Raw genomic sequence first — 15751 nt, 5'->3', positions numbered from 1 at the left:
ATCAAAGGGCAAGTACAAGTTGTCTGCAAGTCAGACGTTCATAACTCCAGACTGCTTGTAATCAGTGCAGTAGTGGCAGGAGTAGGAGGTAAATTCAAGAGGGTTTTAAAGCACCCAGAGGTGTCCCATACATACCCTTATAGCAACTCTATGACAAAGACAGGCATTAAAAGTCGAACTGTTAATTCCATTTTCAAAAGGGATAAATCTATCAATGATCTATTGTGCTATCATTAGTAAATGACTTGGCCACTCTGTGCCTCACATCTGAAAAAAGAAAAGAAAAAAAGGGTTAAAACCTTGCACCCCTTCCATTATGAAAATAAAAGAGAACACCTGAAAAATGCTGCGATGCCCCAGAAGAACACAGCTATGTAAATAAATTATTGTTATTATCCTTTATGGTCTATTTGAAAATAACATGAGTCTTTTTTCATTTTGAAATATTGAATTCTACATCTAGAAAAATTGAAAAATACGTAGGAACCAATTTTATCTTTTCATGCCTATCTCTCACTGACTTTAAAGGAAGTTTGGCACTCCCTGTCTATACATAATTATACAAAGTAATCATAAAATTCCATATTTTAGTACTTGTATAATTAGTCTCAAAAGTCAATAATGAACTACAAATATTCATAGAAAATATTCCTTTCTAATTTTAGGGTTGATAATTCGCTGCTGCTGCTATTTGTGCATGAAGAACAACTATTGGTATGATTATGTCTCAGAATTTATGCCTTCATTCTGGAGCTAAAAGACTTTTTTAAAAATTTTACTGAAGTTGTAGCATTCTTTGAAGGAAGCCATATCAAAACCTTCCCTGGCTGTCTGGCCATCTGTGACACAGTGCTAGTCCAATACATCCCCATCTCAAACTACAATAGGGGGCCATTTCTTTTTAGTCTAAAGTGACGCATGTATATAGAGATGACATGGAATTTCTGGTCTAGTAAGCAAGCCACTGCTTGGCCATGGTCTGGGCCCTGTGACATGAATGATTCTATTTTTCCTGATGAATTGGCCTTTTTTGTGTGTGTGTGGTCATAGAGTTATGGCCATAGCCTTGGGAATGTAACCCAGGTAACCACACATTTTTAAGCCATCATTGTCACCTTCCTGAGAGCCAGGAGAGTGACTCAGGCAGGCAATAGTATTTGAGAGAGAATTCTAGGACTGTGAGAGCTCATATCTTCCTCTTCTTATTCCTTTACTTCCTCTTCCTCACCTTTATTATCATCAACAGCATGTTCTGTGTTCTAGGTAATGTTCAAGGTGCTTTATATTTTTAACTCATTTAGTCCTCACCATAATGCTAAGCAGTAGGTCATATTATCAAACCCATTTTACTGTTAAGAAAACTGATGATTTGTTAGGTTAACTAAATTGTCCAAAGCCACTCAGTGGCTGAGGTAGGGTTCATACCCAAGTCTGTCTGATGCCAAAGCATTTATTTCTTCTCCCTAGGCAGAGTTCTGCCCCTGAAAAAGAATGGTTATTGTGCCCTCTGGACACTGATTATCAAAGTCACCTTCACTCTGGACTTGAATTTGTTCTCTCAGTCTTTTCTCATTGACCTAAGACAGATAAAATTACTGCTCTGGCTTCCATGTCATGCTCCCTGGCCACAATAATCTCTGGCACTGACCGTATCCTAAAACTGTGTACCTAATCCAACAGTCCTTGGTGTGGAGGTCTGGGGTCCAGAAAATTCATAGCTCTAGTCTCTCCAGACCTTCATGATGCCTATATCCCAGTTCTAAAATGCTTCCCCACTACTTCATTCATTCAAAATATTTCTATTCTACAACTACTATGCTGGGAACTAGAAATACATTGCCCTTGCATTCATGGAGCTTGCCACCTAATGGGAGAGACAGAATCACACACAAACCAACACACACACACGTATATATACAAGAACAGGTAAAATAATTTCAAGTTGTGATAAGTACAATAAAGGAAACTGATAAGGTGCCATACAAGAGAAAATCCAAGTTAGGTCTACTTTAGATAGCCAGGGAAGGCCTCCCTGAGTAGGTTAGGGTCAAAAGATAGGAAGGAGGAAGTCATGTGAAGAGCCAGAGAAAGAACACTGCAGACAGAGGAAAGAGGAAAGGCAAAGGGCAGAAGGAAAAAGGGCTTGACTCGTTCAATTAATAGAGAGGAGATCAATGTGGCTGGAACTCAGTGAGCAAAAGAGGGATGATAGGAGATGCAGTTTGAGAAATACACTGGGGCCAGATCTTGACCAGATTTTTTGGGCCTTGAAAAAGTATCTTCATTTCATTCTTAGAGTTATGGAAAGTCATTAGTTTTTAGTTAGGGGAGTGATATGATCTAATTCACAGTGTGGAAGATCATTCTGACTGCTCTGTGGAAAATGGATTAAATGGAGGAAAAAGTAGAGGCAGGGAGACCAATTAGGAGGCTCTTGAAGTTGTTCTGGTGAGAGGTAATAGCAGTTTGGATTGGACCAGTAGCCGTGGAGGTGGTGAGAAATGATCAGACCCTGATCCAGCATGTATTTATTTTGTTTGTTGTTGTTGAGAGTATACACAGCAGAACATACACCAATTCAACAGTTCGTACATGTACAGTTCAGTGAGACTGACTATATTCTTTGAGTTATGCAACCATTCTCACCCTCCTTTCCTGAGTTGTCACTACCCCATTAACATAAACTCACTGCACCCTATGTTTTCTAATCTTTCTAGTTGCTATTGTCAGTTTGATCCCATATAGATAGTTCTTAAAAGAGCAACAATACATAAGCCTTCATGCATTTTGATGGTGGAACTGACAAGATTTGTTGACAGATTGGAGGTAGAGGGGTGAAGAAAACATAGGAACCAAGGATAACTCTTAGGTTTTGGTCTGAGCAACTGGAGAACTGGTATATCCATTTATCTAGATGTGGAAAGAAGGCTGTGGGAGAAACCAGTTAGGGGGGAAATATCAAGAGTTCTGTTTTGGTCATATTGAATTTGAGGAGCCTATAAAATTTCAGTGGAGATGTTGAAATTGGCAATTGTATAAATGAATCCATAGTCCTGGGGAGATACCAGGGCTAGAGATGTAAACTGAAGAGTCAGAATACAGATGGTAAATAAAACCATGGGGCTGGATGAGATCACTTAGAGAGAGTATATTTGCTTATTTTGTTTATTGTCTGTCTCCTGCCTCACACTAGAATATAAGCTCCATGAGGGAAGGGATTTTTACTCATGGTGATTCCCTAGTATCTATAGAAGTGTCTGACATTTATTAGGAGTTCACTGAATATGTTGACCGAATGATTTTAAGTTTTTCATCAAATGCCCCACCAGTGGCCCTTACAGCTCTATTTGGTACCACCATTACCTCCCACCCTGTCTTTCTTTATTCTTTCTTGTTTCTTTCATGAAGTCATATTCACTCATTATAATTATAGTTGTCACATTTCTAAGGTTGAGGGAAAGTTCTTAGCTGGTCATGTCTGCCTCTCCTGACTTGTTCACTCTGAGCTTCCCTTTCCTAGACCGTCTGACCTTTTTACTTGCCACTATTCTCACTTTTCTGCCCTAGTACCCTAACTGCCCTAGTACTCTAACATAGACAGGACACCTACAATTGGACCCTACATAATTATGTATCTGAATTATAGTCAGGTTGCAAATTGGCAAAGACTGACCATAATTTGGATATACAATTATGTATCTGAATACACTGACCATGAAGAAACTGGAAGGAATAAATGGGCTAACACCAGATCTGATCACATTCCTTGAGGCAAATGCAGTCTACTGCTTATGCACAGATTGGGCGACTTAAATCTACTGTCTAGAGTTTGTAACTCCAGTAAATGTTTCCAGGATCCTTGTAATCTGATTTTAGTGTATAATTTTCTCCAGAAACTTTAAAACAAATCCTCGTTGTACGTCTAGTTTGCGTGCCACCAAATACAATGCCACACTAAGTCTACATCTCAATGTGTTGGCTGAAGCCAGCGCTCAGCCTTGGCGACAATGTCATTAGAGGCTGCCTTTCCTGAGTGCTTTCCCTTTTTCAGATACTCACTGAAAAAGGGAAAGAGCCTGCCTGGAACAGTCAGGTGGCTGGCATTCCTGTGGACTAATGGTGTTTCTTGCTTTAACAATGGATTACAGTTGAACAGACCATACAGTCTGCAATAGAGCACAAATAGTAATTTTCTAGATTGGATTGACACAACCCAACCCAATAGCGACCGAGTTACATTAAGTAGAAAAAGAGAGACAAGCTTCCTACCTGGATTAATACAGTACCTACTTCTGTGGGCTTTTGTCCTTCCCATGCACATGTTCTCTAGGTCACTTCCAGAGAAATTTCTCACTGGTCTATTCACATGCTTAAGAACCTCTAGCGCCTCTTCTGTAGGTTATCAACTTCTGAATTCCTCTGGCATCCTTTCAAGGCCACCATCATCTGACTCCAACTTAGGGTCTAGTCAGCCCCATCCTTCCCAACATACACACAAACACACACACCCTCTGCCTAAATAGTCAAGTTGCTCCACTGCTATGCTTTTTCCTCCACCCTGATGCCAGTGGCCATGCTCTTTCCTACTTTTGTGCCTTTGCCCACACTGTAGCCTCAGTCTTGAGCACTTTCTCTTTTTCTTGTCAATTGAAATCTTGCGTTTATTTTAAGGCCTAGCTTAAAGCCAACTTTTTTTGTGTGTGTGTAAGCCTTTTTTTTTTAAGCCAGCCCATTGTGATATTTTCCTTCCTCATTTTCCCCTCATTCTTTCATATACCTTTAATGTATAGATTTTATCATTCATATCATGGGGAAGTAACTCGGTCCTTCCCCATGATAAAGCTTTCTACTCATTTTAAACCCTCCAAGATGCTTATGGGGATGGAAAAACTACATATTCTCAATGACCCTTGCTAGGCCTTAGCACTGTTGACTATTTCCCCATAGGAGACAGTGTGGGGAAGACTGAGCAGGCATAACTCTGCCCTGCCACCAGATCCAGTATGTTCTGAGTGGTTCTGCTTTTACTCACTCTGTGTTTTGAGTTTCGGAGTAAGATTATATTTGAAAGAAAGGGGCTCTGATGATTTCTTTTAAAGTATGAAAATCACTGCTATAGACCATTCATTCATTCAACTTTTTTTTTAACATTTACTATGAGGCCAGCCCTGAGCTAAATACTCCTATGGGCAATTAAAAAAAAAATAAAAAACCTATTGCCATCAAGCACATTCCAACTCATAGCAACCCTATAGGACAGAGTAGAATTACCCTATAGGGTTTCCAAGGAGCAGATGGTGGACTTGAACTGCTGACCTTTCGGTTAGCAGCCTGAGCTCTTAACCAGGGCAATTAGAAAGGGGAATATTTAGGGACTTGAGTTATTGTGGAATCCATACAAATAGAATTTGGAAGTGTAGAGACAATGGGGAAGAGCTTTCTAGGGAATCACAGTAACTCATCATCTAGTGTTTGATGAACTAAAGAAGAGCAGACATTGGCTTTCTATCCCTTCTCTCTCAAAGTGAGGGGTGCAAAGAGTAGAGCATCCCTTTGCCAGTCCTCTTTACCAGTCCTTCTCTCATTGCCCATTCCCTTGCAGGTTTTGCCACACTGGCTAGACCTCAGAATGATGGAGTATTATTTTCATGCATGTTGTCTTGGTTATCTAGTGCTGCTAAAACAGGAAACCAAGAGTGGATGGTTTTAACAAAGAGGAGTTTATTCTCTCACAGTCCAGTAGGCTAGAAGTTCGAATTCAGGGTGCTGGCTCTGGGGAAAGGCTTTGTCTCTCTGTTGGCTCTGGAGGAAGGTCCTCATAATCAGTTTTCCCTTGGTCTGGGAGCATCTCAGCACAGGAACCCCGGGTCCAAAGGACTCGCTCTGCTTCTGGCACTGCTTTCTTGGTGGCATGAGGTCCCTCTGTCTCTCTGCTGGCTTCTCTCTTTTATGTCTCAAAAGAGATTGCCTCAAGACACAATCCAATATTGTAGATTGAGTTGCCTCATTAACACAACTGCTGTCCATACCCCCTCATTAACATCATAGAGGAAGGATTTACGACATACAGAAAAATCACACAATACCGGGAATCATGGCCCAGCCAAACTGGTACACACATTTTTGGGGATATATAATTCAATCCATGACACAGGTCTAAATCAAACCAGAAACATTGGTGATGGAGTGCCGAGTTGGTTGCTTTCCTTTTTAAGCACCAGTCTTCCCTGTGGACACTGGTATTTGTGTGTCTGCTCACATAGCAGGCTGCCTACATCAAATCTTCCTCCTGACTCTCCAGGTCTACTGGGAGACTGAGTTAGCATCAGGACACTGCTTTGCCCATAATTCATTTGTGTAATATTGAACGCCAAGCACCTGAAGCAAAGTGTTCTGCTGTCACCACCACCAGGGAAAACTGAATCATGTGCAGACACCAGCGCCCCAGGCTGCTGGCTAAGAATAAGATAAGCTCAAAATAGCTTGCATTATTCTCAGTGGACCTGATTGCCTGCCAGCCCCCTCTTTACCACAGCTTATGATTGGCTGAAGAGTCAGGTAGACAGCTAGTCCCTGAGCCGTGGAATAACAGTGACAACAGAAATAAATCTCCTGCCTGAGTTAGAGGCTCGTCAAAGCAGAAGGAAGACATGCTCAATCATTCTGCCACTTACACAGCTGTACTCAGGATTTCTAGTATGGGCTTCAGGGGTTTCTGGATCTCCCCAGTTCAGGTGGGTGTTACGAGCATTTGAGGAGTGAAGGTTGGGAATAGGTCAGGAGAGGTAATTGGGCTTTGTGGCCAGGTCAAGGCAGGAGGTGTGTGTCGATGAGCTCACACCCAGGCCCTGTTCTCTGTGCATAGACCTGTATTCAAACTGCCTGAATGGAAAACTAGAGCCAAGACATGCGTGACTAATGGGAAACAAGGAGGGTTAAGAATGGGAGCGCCTTTCTGACCACAAGAAGACACACTACTCCATACCAGCTCATCTAGAGCTGGACACACCTTTTCTGAGAATGAGCTCAAAGCAGGAAGTGAAATCATTGGTGTTTCCTAGACTTGAGTCTCACCTGTTGACCAATCTCAGACAGCTCAGAGCTCCGAGAATGCCAACTCACCACTTCCATGCTTTCTCTCAATTCTGACCCCAGAAAAGGCATTTACCTCTCTGCTAGCATCTGATGGTGATAGGGCAGGATGAATTAAATTCTTGACTCTACCCAACCAAAAGACAGAAGGCACGCATCCTTTTAGGACTAGAAGACTTATCGATAATAAGATGCAAGCATGTGTGAATGTGTAAGCTGGCAGTTCTTATTAACTTTAAAGGCCTGCCATATAAAAACCAAGAGTTCTCAACAGGGGCAGGGAACAGATCTTTAGAGCAGGAGTATTTTGAAAAATAGACCAAGGTTATCATGAACCCCACCTTAAACTTTATATGCACGCATTAGCAAGTCACTCTTATTAATTTCCTAATTCACTGAAGAGACAAAAATGGCCCAGATATGTAACATGACCTACAGAAGGTCACCCAGCTGAGAACCATGCCAGAACTGGCCTGTCTTTTCAAGTGCCAAAGCAGCCATCACAGTCAGCCACCTTAAACCTTTGACCATGAGAATAAGTGACTTAGAGAGAATCCCTCATGCAGCACTGAGAACAAGGCTTGAGAACAATCTTCCTTCACTTGAAAACTCTGTCACAACTGATCACAAAGAATATTTATTCATACATCATCCTGCATCCACAAAACTACATTTCATTCCTCCTTCCCAGCCCCATGCTACAAAAAACCTTCATCTGTACCTCTACAGCCCTCACCACTGCTTCCACTAAATCAGATTCCTTCTGCTCTTCTCCAGCTTCACAAAACCCTGTTCTCTCAGTTCCTTTACATGATTCTGAGGTCACCTGTCTTCTGGGTGCCCTTTTCATATATGGGTTCTAGGCTCCCTGACAACCGTACTAGCTCCTTAAGGACAGGAGCCAAATCTCCCATTTCTTTTGGATCCCCAAGAACAGTCAGAAAATGTCTGGACACATAGTGGGCACTTATGCTGAAATGATTTTCTACCCTGTTTAATGACATGAAATGACAATAAATGTCACGGCACTCCAGTAATGTTGACTGAGTGACTGCCGAGGGACAGGAACAGGGTCACCTCATCCTCCTCTCTGCCCTCTTTTTTAGTCTTTTCCAAACACCATGGAAAAGGCCTTGCTCTCTGCTTCTGTTAGACTGTTCTATTTTCTACCCTTACACTCTAGGCAGTGAGAAACTCAAATAAGAATAAAGGGCATTTGTCTCACTCTGAAAGGCTGAGGTTTTTTCTGCGCTGCTCTGGGGGCCGTCACTCTCCCAACCAAACAGCTGAACAGCAAAAAAAAAAAAAAAGCGAAAGTAGGAATAGGGAGAAGGGGAAGGGAGGGAAGGAGGAAGAAAAAAAGGAATGGAGGTGCAAGGAAAGGAAGAGTAAACATTACACAGGCCACTGATGCCCTCCCTGCTGAGAATAGGAAGGGAGCTACATTTTGCAAAGCACTTGTAAGTAAATATCCTCTTTCTCTGGACAAAGACCCTAATGGGAACTGAAAGAGGAGTGAGCCCTTTTCCATTCTCACGGTCATGTTAAAAGTGTAGCTTCATTATCTGGCTCCTCATCAGCCCCAGAAAGAGGGCAGCAAGTGCCTAGTGGTTTATTTTTATCCCTGATATCATCTCCCTGAATCCAGAGGGGGCCCAGCCTGGCTTATTTAAGAGCACAGGATGTTACTGTTAAACTCGTGTGTGCCTTAGGTACTCTTCCTGCCTGTTGTAGGGGAGAAAGAACCTAAGCTAAATCCCATTGGCTCTATCACCTTCATCTTCTGGCCAGCAGTTTAATGGTAGCAATGAACTGGAGAAGCAGATCAATGACACTTCAAGTCCAACTGAGCACATTGAGCAATTGCACCTGGGCCAGGAGCTTACATAGCTAATAGCTCAGAGCTCTGGAGTACTTACTGGAAGCAAGACTTTACATTAGGACAGTGGGCCTTTTCCATGGGTATCCTGGGACGAGATGAATTCAATTATGTGTTAGTTTCCTATTGCCGCCTAATGAATTACCACAAATTTTGTGATTTAAAATAACACGCATCCTTGAGCTCACCATTCTGTAGGCCAGGAGTCCAGCATGGTCAGGGTCTTACAAGGCTGGAATCAAGTTATCAGCTAAACTGCATTCGCATCTAGAGGCTCTTCCAAAATAGAGCTTAAGTCTCTATTTCCTTGTTGGCTGTCAGCCAGGGGGTTACACTCTGCTCCCTGAGGCCACCTGCATTTTCTCATGTGGCCCTCTGCATATTGAAACCCACAACAGCACTACGAGACCTTCACATTCTTCCAATCTCTCTGATTTTCCCCTCTGCCTTCCTTTTCTGCCAGTAGCCAGAAAAAGTTTTCTGCTTTTAAAGGCTCATGCCATAAGAATAGGCCCTCCTGGATAATTTCCCTACCTAAAGGTTAACTATATAACATAATCACAGGAGTTATATCATATTAAGGAGGGGACCCTGGAGGGGTGCGTGTGGGGGGGTGGTGCATGCATACACACTTTTAGAATTATGCCTACCAACAGTAACAAAAGAAAACTTGTGTATGCGCAGGCACCCACCCACAAACATCACTCCCCCCCACCCCGACATGCACTGTGCACAGGTTTGCAGACCTGTGAGTCCATAAACCAATACATTAGCCAGGATCCAGGAATAGTCAGGATTTTCTCCAACCTCTCCTTTTCTTGTCATTCTTCTGGAAATATAACAGATCTTACTGTTCTCATCATTTCAGAAAATAGTGTAGTCCTTGAACTTAAACCACCATCAAGTGACTGAATTTACAGTTCTGGTGGAGCAATGCTTTCAGATCAAATTCTTCCTCAGGATTGTCCAAAACAATAGAAACCATTTTTGTTTGTTGGTTTTTCGAAAGTGCTCAAGAGATGATGGGACATAAAACAGCTAGAGGTAGTTCTCAGGGTGGAGCAGTGTGTCATGGCCATTTACATTTCATAAGCTGCCTGGAACCTCAAATCTCTGAGTTGCTGATTTTGAAAATACTTCTCTTTATCTAAATGATCACGACTTTTCAGTCATTTAGAAATAAAACAGGTCTCTGACTGCTGTTCCATCCAGTCTAAGATGTGAATTCCAAGAGAAGACAGGGTACCTGAGTGAAGATATGAAAGCAGAATAGATTAGAGTTAGTGGGTAGAGGGCTAGTGTCCATGCACTGTTATGAATATTTGCAGAGGAAAGGAGATACATGTTATTCTTCGGAGTCCAATGCTGTGGAGTGTGCTGTTGAGTCAATTCCAACTCATAGTGAACCTATAGGACAGAGTAGAACTGCCCCATAAGGGTTCCCAAGGCTGTAATCTTTACAGGAGCGGATCACTGGGTCTTTTCTTCCACGGAGCCACCGGTGGGTTCAAGCCACTGACCTTTTGGTTAGCAGCCCAGAGCTTAACCATTGCACCACCAGGGCTTCTCTCAGAATCCAATAGGGATGGAAAATATTTTTTTTTTAGGTTAGAAGTCTCTGAATGGCGCAAACGGTTAACATGTTTGGCTGCTAACAAGAAGCCTGGAGGTTTGAGTCTACCCAGAGGTATCTCAGAAGAAAGGCCTGGTGATCTACCTCCAAAAAGCCAGCGACTGAAAACCCTATGAAGCACGGTCCTACCCTGACATACGTGGGATCGCCATAATCTGGAATCGACTCAACAGCAACTAGTACTGGTGGGTTAGGACGGAGTATGCCAGCCAAGCATACTTAAAGTGTGTGAGGATTCTAGCCTTTTTCTTTCCAAAAGCAATCAGAAAAGATAAATTTTAGAGGATGGTCCCCATATGTACCTCCAACATACATTTGAGTTATATTTATACCTAACAAAGTGTTTATATACATGGACTCTTTTGATCTTCCCAAAACACCAAACCAAACCCATTGCCATCAAGTGGATTCTGACTGATAGCGACCCTGTAAGGACAGAGTAGAACTGCCCCATAAGGTTCCCAAGACTATAAATCCTTGAGCAAGCAGACTGCCACGTCTTTCTCCCCAGGAACTGCTGGTGAGTTCAAACTGCAGGTCTTTCAGTTAGCAGCCAAGCACTTTAACCACTGTACCACCAGGGCTTCTTTTGAGTTTCCCAACTACCCTGTAGAAAAGATGACTATGTGAAAAAAAAAAATCCCTATCCAAATTTGCTAATTGAAAAGAACCCTCATCTGGCAAGAGTTGGAGTAATGAAAGACAATTGTGTTGTTAATGAGTTAATGTTCTACACTACCTCTGACTCAGACCTAAAATTATGCATGAGGATGGGCTGGTGCTGGCTGAGAGATGGGAACTGTGAAGGAGCTTAGAGATCTTTGGGGAAGTGTAGTGGCAGAGAGAGGAGGAAGACTTGCATAACAAAGAGAAAGGGCCTTTTCCCTAGGTAGTATGCCAAAGACTTTGGAGTTTGGTTCAGGGTCCTGGAATGCTACTGAGTCAGAATTTTGTATGAATAATGAGAGCATGTCTGACCTAGAAAGGAGAAGAGAAATATATAAATTTCAGGCAAAAAGGCCTTTGCATTCTTGGGAGCAAGGGAGCTGAGGAAAAAAAAAATTGTGGCGTTAGACTGAGGATATAGAAGTATAAGGGAATTTAATAAGCCCATGAAAACTATAAAATCACAATTTACATTTCAGTCTGTAGTAATCTGAATTCAATATAGGGATCATACACTTTTAATTTCCTTAATTTGTATGAGCCTTGAACCCTGAGATTTTTCTTCAGGTTATAAATAAAGTCTTTGCATTCTAAATACTGGGATGTGATAAACTGGCAGTACTACCTGGCCAATAATCCAAAGTCCCTTGGATCTTGTGGTAATACAGATTCCTAGACTACGACACAGACCTATTGAGTCAGAATCTCCACAAACACTATTGAAGAGAAGCATCAGAGAAATTGAGGGAAGGTTTGGGACTCTAGGAGGAGGGCCTTCAGAGAAGATCCATTGCCTTTTAATCGATGCCGACTCATAGCAACCCTATAGGACAGAGTAGCACTGCCTCTATAGGGTTTCCAAGGCTGTAAATCTTTACGGAAGCAGACTGCCATATCTTCCTCCTGAGGAGCAGCTGGTGGGTTCAAACTGCTTACTTTCTGGTTAGCAGCTGAGCCCTTAACCACTGTGCCACCTCAGAGAAGAAGAAACCTCTGGAAGGCAGGCAGGGAAAGTCAGCTAACAATAGAGACTACAAGGCTGTTCTTTGGAGGCCACACTGACCATTTATTATTGGAAGATATTATCATTTTTCTTTTCAGATAAAGAAGCACATAGTCAGGGAGGTTAAGAGGCTTGCCTAAAGTCGCACAGGTGGAACCCATGTCTTCTGAACTTTTTATCAGCTTTCATTTCTAGGCTCGTGACTTTGAGTATATTATTGTAAGATATTGTTGAGTATGGCAAGGATTGAAGAAAAGGGGGTTAGAAGAAAGGGGAAGAGAACTCTTTATTACATGTATCACAAACACTAAATGAGGGTGATCAAACAGTGACTAAAGTAATTGGTGAATTATTGAGCTGGTAAAGTAATAGATGACAGTCTAAATGTACTACCACCAAAAAAAAAAAAACTACCAAGATTCATAAAAATATAGATATCCATTGGCACAAATATATTAATTTTACAAAATTTTAATCTCATTGAATTGGTAAAGTAAAACAATTTGATGTACAGAACTGACAGTCTTAGATGAGGATTTCGCATGCTGACAAGCAAGTGCGTTCACCTGTGTCATCTCTTGGTGAACGATGGTATTGCATTTTTGCTAGGAGTGCATGTTTAAAATGACCAAGAGTGAATATAATTTCTAGAAGCTAAGCATGTGGACTCAGAAGATTTTGAGATATTGGAGACCTTCTTAGGGCTTAAGGAAGTGGCAGAAGGAGGAGAGCAAGGCACCACAGGCATGACAATTATGGCAGAGATAAAGCGCTTACTAAATGATCTATGTGCTAACCTACATTTCCCAAACTCCCTTGCAGTTAGATTGAGGCCATGTAGCTAGTTCTGACCAGTGGACTCAGTGAAAGTGATGTGTACCACTTCTAGCTCCAGGAGTTTAAGAGTTGGTGTTCCTTCTCCATCTTTCTCTTCTTCTTTTACAGTGAATTTGGAAGCTAGATATTTAGATGGCGGTATCGCAAAATGGAGGGAGCTTGGATCCCCAAGTCACTGATTAGAGGAGAACCTGTATCAACCTGCAAGACTTAGTGAAATAAACTTTTGTTGAGTTAAACTGCTGAGATTTTGATTTGTCTTTTGTGGCAGTTAGTGATTACTAACCACAACTAATATAATCCTCTCCTCATGAAAACGTCCATTTCAGTCAGTCTTTTGAATGATCCCCATGCCCCTCTTATACATGTCATAAAATACATTTCTAATTGCATGAAAAGTTTGATGGTAGAATTGTATTAATGCTACAAAAATTCATTTTATAGCACTTTCTTGGAAGGCACTTATTCCATGAAACTATGTAGCTAATGGAAACCCTGGTGGCGTAGTGGTTAAGTGCTACAGCTGCTAACCAAAAGGTTGGCAGTTCAAATCCACCAGGCTCTCCTTGGAAACTCTACAGGGCAGTTCTACTCTGTCTTATAGGGTTGCTATGAGTCAGAATCGACTCGATGGCAGTGGGTTTTTGGTTTGGTATGTAGCTAAAGTTTAGCTATATTTTAAGATTCCCTTCAAGAAAACTGAGTATTGGTATAAGGAATAGTTTCAGGAGGCGAATATAAATCTTCTACGACTAGATTGTGGTGATAGTTTCACAACTCTATAAATTTACTAGAAAAAAATGAAGTGTACACCTAAAATGAGTGAATATTATGGTATTTAAATTAATTTGTTTTAAAAAAAAGTCAACCAGGCATGGACATTTTCATAAACCTTTGCACATATTTACATATTGATTACATTCATTCTTGAATTCAAAAAGTCCTAAGTACACACCCATAAGATAATGTATTAGCAGAATAACGCACCTTTATAGTCAGGAGAGCTAAGCAAAACACTCCCAGACCCAGCAAAAAGTCAGGCCAATAGCATCTGTAGAGTGGTTTGAGGGCTGGCTTTTGTTGACAGGTTTCCAACAAGAGAGAGAGATGATGGTACATAAAACAGCTAGAGATAGTTCTCAGAACATGGAATACTTGGAAATCCCAACAGAGGAAACACCTCTCACAGATTTCTAACTTCTCATCCACATTATAAGTAGCAGAAGCTAGGGAGTTGGCTCATGCTTAGAGAGAGATGACTAGAAGCAGTTTAGAACTGGTCGTTCTTTTAAGCAAAAGGGACAAGTAGTCCAATGTTGCCTTTGGAATTCATTCTTTCACTTCTCTTCCCCAACTTGTGCTCAGGGCCCTCATGCTGCCTATCTGTCCAGGAATGGCGGAAAATTAGATATCACATAAAAGTAATCATGCTGAACTGTTGAGAGCATATTCCCGATGAAGTTGAGAAGAGGCAGTTAGGATGGACAAAACATAAACTAAATGAATATCTCCTTAATGGTGAAATTTAAGATATAAATGACAGGTTGGTGTGGAATATATTATTTTAGTAAAGAATTCTTCCAAATCCTATTGAAATTATATCACATAGGCAACCATTTATTTTGTAATAACAGTAATATACAACTAACATTTATTGAGCATTCATTATGTCTAGGCCATGTGCTAAGTACTTTGTATCATTATCTCATGTAAAACTCCCCCCTGACCTATATGGTGGGTATCATTGTCCCCAGTCTACAGATTAGGAAACTGAGGTTATTGAGTTAGTTCAAAAGAGAAACCACAGATCCAGAATAAAAAAGTGAAAGAATGGAGATTGACATAATTGAGTGCCTAGGTTCCCACCTCACGATCACAGACATATAGAGAGTTCAACCCTCACTATAACTCTGCAAGCCTGGTATTACTGTATCTACTTAAAGATGAGTAAATAGGCTCATTCTTTCAACAAGTGTTTATTGAGTGCGTACTGTGTGCCAGGCACTGTACTGGATGCTTAGGGAACAGCAGTCAATAGATAAGTTCCTATTTTCCTGGAGTTTACATTTTAGTGGGAGGGAGAGGGAAACAATAAATAAACAAGAAGAAAAAAAAATGGAGCCCCTGGGTGGTGCAAACAGTTAACAGTTAACGTGCTCAGCTGCTAACTGAAAAGTTGGAGGTTCCAGTCCACCCAGAGGTGCCTTGGAAAAAAGACATGGTGATCTACTTCTAAAACAACCAGACATTGATAACCCTACAGAGCACAGTTCTACTCTGTAACACGTGGGGTCACCATGAGTTAGAATCAACTTGACAGCAACTAGTTTTTTACTGGTGTGATGAAGCAGAATAAAGCAGAATAAAGGGGATAAGGATTCCTTGTTCCATCTCTACAAAAAAACTGCTCTCCTGGATTTACTCTTTATTATTCCTGTGTTTATGACAAACACACATACACTACATATATATCCATAAACAATATTGTATCCATCAGTTTTTGCTGTATATCAAGCCTAGTGTCATACAACAACAAGCATTTATTCTCATGTTCCCAGATCTCTGTCTGCTGCTCACCATATATTTTCATTCTGGGGCTGAGACTGAAGGGAAAGTCTCAGGGACATGAATTTCTCATGGC

The 15751-nt window shown here is 41.3% G+C and overlaps 1 protein-coding gene across 1 annotated transcript in view; it reads right to left on the bottom strand.

The window, feature by feature from the left end:
• Window positions 1–249: 249 nt before the first annotated feature.
• The window catches only part of LHFPL1 (LHFPL tetraspan subfamily member 1), an 86361-nt gene continuing 70859 nt past the window's right edge, over window positions 250–15751 (bottom strand). Inside the window, exon 5 of the mRNA XM_049872321.1 lies at window positions 250–267. The gene's annotated coding sequence lies outside the window, so the exon portion shown is untranslated. The remainder of the gene's footprint in view (window positions 268–15751) is intronic.

This window comes from Elephas maximus, chromosome X, assembly GCF_024166365.1.
Source record: "Elephas maximus indicus isolate mEleMax1 chromosome X, mEleMax1 primary haplotype, whole genome shotgun sequence".
NCBI classification, from domain to species: Eukaryota; Metazoa; Chordata; class Mammalia; order Proboscidea; family Elephantidae; genus Elephas; species Elephas maximus.
The sequence above is the reverse complement of the archived record's forward strand: the minus strand, read 5'-3'. Positions and strand labels throughout refer to the sequence as shown.